Here is a 4,275-nt window from a genome sequence, read left to right on the forward strand (position 1 = left end):
TTATTGGGAGACATTTTATTCCTGCTCCAATTTCATTACTTGTTGTTGGTCTGCTTAGGTTTTCGATTTCTTCATGATTCAACTTTGGTAATTTATATTTGTGCAGTAATATGTCCATTTCTTATAGGTTTTCCAGTTGGTTTGCATAGAATTGTTCATAGTAGTCTCTAATGACCCTTTGTATTTCTGTGATATCAGTTGTAATGTCTTCTTTTCTATTTCTGACTTTATTGGAGTCTTCTCTCTTTTTGTCTTCATTAGTCTAGCTACATGTTTATCAATATTTATCTTTCAAAAAGAAGAACTCTTTGTTTCATCGATCTTTTGTATTGTTTTCTATCTCTAATTTGTTTATTTCTGCTCTGATCTTTGCTGTTTCTTTCGTTCTACTGATTTTAGGTTTCATTTGTGTTTGTTTTTCCAGCTCCTTGAGGTGTAATTTTAGATTTTTTATTTGGAGTCTTCTTCTTTTTTGAGGTAGGCATTTATTGCTATAAACTTTCCTCTTAGAACTGCATTTGCCACAGGTATTGATAAACAATTATCTTTCAATTAAAAAAAAAAGAACTGTTTTCATTGTATCTCATAGGTTCTGGTATGTTGTATTTTCATTTTCATTTTTCTCCAGAAATTTTTAAATTTCCTTCTTGATTTCTTCTTTGACCCATTTGTTCTTTAAGAGTATATTGTTTATGGGCCAGCCCGGTGGCGCACTCGGTAGAGTGCGGCACTTGGGAGTGCGGCAGTGCTCCCGCTGAGGGTTTGGATCCCATATAGAGACCGGTCCGCTCACTGGTTGAGTGCGGTACGGGCGCGACACCGAGGGTTGCGATCCCGTTGCCGGTCATGAAAAAAAGACAAAAAGGAAAAAAAAAAAAAGAGTATATTGTTTAATTTTCATGTATTTGTACAGTTTCTAGTGTCACTTTTGTTGTTCATTTCTAGTTTTATTCCCTTGTGGACATACAAGATAGTTGCTATGATCTTGATTTTTAAAAATTTGTTGAGACTTGTTTGTGTCTATTCTAGAGAATGTTCCTGTAAGGTAAATACTGGACATGGACTTATCCCCCTCCCTGTTCATACCAGAGTTCCCCCTCCCCCCACAGGAAACTGCCCCTGGCCAAGGTAATTACCCAAGGAAAGACAGTCTCCTTTAAGACAAATGGAAGGCTGTAGGAAGCAGGAGCCCTGAGTAAATTAGTTTGCATGTCAATGTAGTTAGGACACTAATGTTAAGCTACTCTGGTACCACGAGGGTAGCTAGTAAGTTAACTTATCTACTCAGCCAGATCTCCTGTGCACTCTGAGTTGTGTCAGGGTCTATTTATGAGCATGCAAATGATCTGCATCTCTCTTTTTATCTGTACACTATATAACTATTGTGTACCCCATGGTGGTGTGGATTTCCAGCTGGCCAGCTGCTGCTAGCACCTCCAATAAGACTAATAAGCTGATGTCTCTACCTATTGTAGTAAGAGGTAAGTTCTTTCAAACAGGCAAACACTACATGAGAGCCCTTTCAGATTTGGGGTTCCTGCAATACAGTTTTATATGCTGCAAAGAAGAATGTATATTCTGTAGCCAATCGGTGAAATGTTCTGTAAATGTTTGTTTGGTTCAGTTGGGCTATAGTAGAGATTAATTCTGATGTTTCCTAATCAATTTTCTATCTGAATGATCTGTCCTTTGTTGAGAGTGGAGTATTAAAGTCCACAACTGTTATTGTGTTGGAGTCAATCTGTTCCATTAGGTCCAATAGTAATTGTTTTACATAACTTGGTGTTCCAGAGTTGGGTATATATATATTTAGAATATTTAATTAACACATTACTAACAGAGGTATCATAAGTTTATCATATTTGCATATTTCATGTTTGTGATGATAGAATGAATGCTGGCAATACTCCCAAGTATGAAGCATTGCTTTTGTATATTATGCTGGAAATGTGGGAAATTCAGAGGCTTCCACTTGGACCCTTGATCATATCTCACACTTCATGGTTATGAAGACCAATATGGAGATTTTTCTAGTTTTCAGAAAACTCTACAAATTATACATTTAGAAAATGTAAAAACAACCACAGCGTGGTCCCATGTTAATTAAGTCACAGTATGATTTAATACTAGACCAACGTAAGCCTCTGCTTTTATTGGTCAACCATAGTGGTGCTTGAAGTTCTCATGGATTAGTGTCAATTCAGAGTTAATGTCCACTAATCTGTTAAAGTTCTTGATATTTTTCACAGTAATCCTAGGAAATGGAAGCAGGAGATGTCTTGGAAGAAGAGCCATGGTATATACTGTGGCAGTGCTACAGGGCCCTTCCTCAAGATAATATTGCCTCTTCTTCAGTTAAAAGTCTATGAATTTGTAAAACACTTTAGGACTGGAAACCAGGTGGAATTCATGTCTTTCCATTGGGGAAGCTCAAGTAAGTTTTCTGGTCCCCAGATGCAGAATCTCTCTTGTTGTAAAGATAAATAGGATTTTAGTAGGCTCCCCAAGTCTTTCATTCTAAAGACATTCTGATCAAATAGGCATTACCAAAGATACCTGAGGGTCAGAGTATCCTAATCAACACTTAGTCTTTGCTGTTCAATATGGCATTTGTGTCCATCTTGTCTCTACTAGCGAGGTACTGACACTCCAGTATTCCATCATCCCCATTGAAATTGGGAACCCCTTCTCAAGCATCTACCACTACCATAACTTCTGTTGAGAAGACTGACTCTACCTAGTTCTTCAAGGACATTTGTAATTCCCTCAATAATGTATTTCTCAATGCCCTCATAAATGGATTGTCCTTCAGGCCCTTTCATATTCTTGTAATAGGGAGAAAGTGAAGGTCACGTATGATAAATTTACTTTAATATTCCTACCTTTCTGCACCTTAAGATTTATTCCACTACATTCTAACAGTTCTGGAATTTAAACCTTACTTAATGTAAATAAGAACTTACTTCAAGCTTTACAACCAAGCAAGTTAACTGGCTAAATGAACTAACATATTAAGCCTAGAATCCGTGATGGGGCAGCTATATCAATATATTGACCAGGATCCAGTATTGTATCCTGTCTTCTTTAATCTAAAACTTGTAGGATACATTCTCACATGTATTTGTCAAGTGTTTGTCAATATAAATAAGGAAAATCTTGCAATTCTTTCAGAGTATAAATATTTTCCTTTTTGGTCAGAAATTGTAATTGCTCCTCTCTCTCTCCCTACCTTCCCCCCTCAGAGCATGCTAAAATGTGACTTTGATTATGAACCTAGAGCCAATAAGTGGTGATTGAGGTACATCTTGAGGAAAATAGGCATCACTTTCCATGACAGCTTTCCCAGGTGAGATTACTGTAGGGTTTGAAGCATAGAAAGGCTAATTCTATCTTACCCGGGAAGGTAGACTACTTCCATTGGAAAAAGAGTTCAAGATTCTCAGCTTTATTTATCCAAAGCCTAACAGATGTCCTATTTCCAAGCTTTCTTCTTTTTTATTTATGCATTCCAAGGTTCTATTCTCCTTCAATCACTGCTCTAAATTTCATTTGTTAGACTCAGTGAGTCTGCAAAACAACTTATGTAGTAATTCTGCTATATGCACAATTAACTTTTAGGTAGTACTTACAGCTATAAAAATAGGATCTTTCAGCGTCACCATAGAAAATCCCAGATTTTCTGACTTTCATGCATTGAAAATGTAAAATTTTGAGTTGTCATAGTTGTCCTATGCAACTAGAAACAGCCATACCACCCACACTTGATCTATATAAAGGAAATTATCATTTAAGTAAAAGTGGCATCTCAAAGCAACAGGAAAGATGGGCTATCAATTCAATATTATTGGAACAAGTGGACAGCCATCTGTAACAAAATTAAGTTGGATCCAAAAATGTGTGTGTGCATACTTATGTATAGCTATATATATATGTGTGTGTGTGTGTGTGTAGTAAATATAAATATATATTTTTTAATTTTATTTTGTTGATATACAATGTGGTTGATTATTATGGCCCATTACCGAAACCTCCCTTAGTAAATATAAATATATATTTTTAAATTTTATTTTGTTGATATACAATGTGGTTAATTATTATGGCCCATTACCGAAACCTCCCTCCCTCCTCTCTCTCCTCCCTCCCACCCAACAATGTCCTTTCTGTTTGCTTGTCATATCAACTTCAAGGAATTGTAGTTGTTATGTCTCCCCCCACCCGGTTTGTGTGTGTGTGTGTGTGTGTGTGTGTGTGTGTGTGTGAATTTATTTATTTATT

General features: G+C 36.4%; 1 pseudogene; it reads left to right on the plus strand.

Moving 5' to 3' along the window:
* Positions 1-1,393: 1,393 nt before the first annotated feature.
* Positions 1,394-4,275, plus strand: part of LOC103608898 — a 6,744-nt pseudogene continuing 3,862 nt past the window's right edge.

This window comes from Galeopterus variegatus, unplaced genomic scaffold (genome assembly GCF_000696425.1).
Source record: "Galeopterus variegatus unplaced genomic scaffold, G_variegatus-3.0.2 Scaffold8958, whole genome shotgun sequence".
In the NCBI taxonomy this organism is placed as follows: domain Eukaryota; kingdom Metazoa; phylum Chordata; class Mammalia; order Dermoptera; family Cynocephalidae; genus Galeopterus; species Galeopterus variegatus.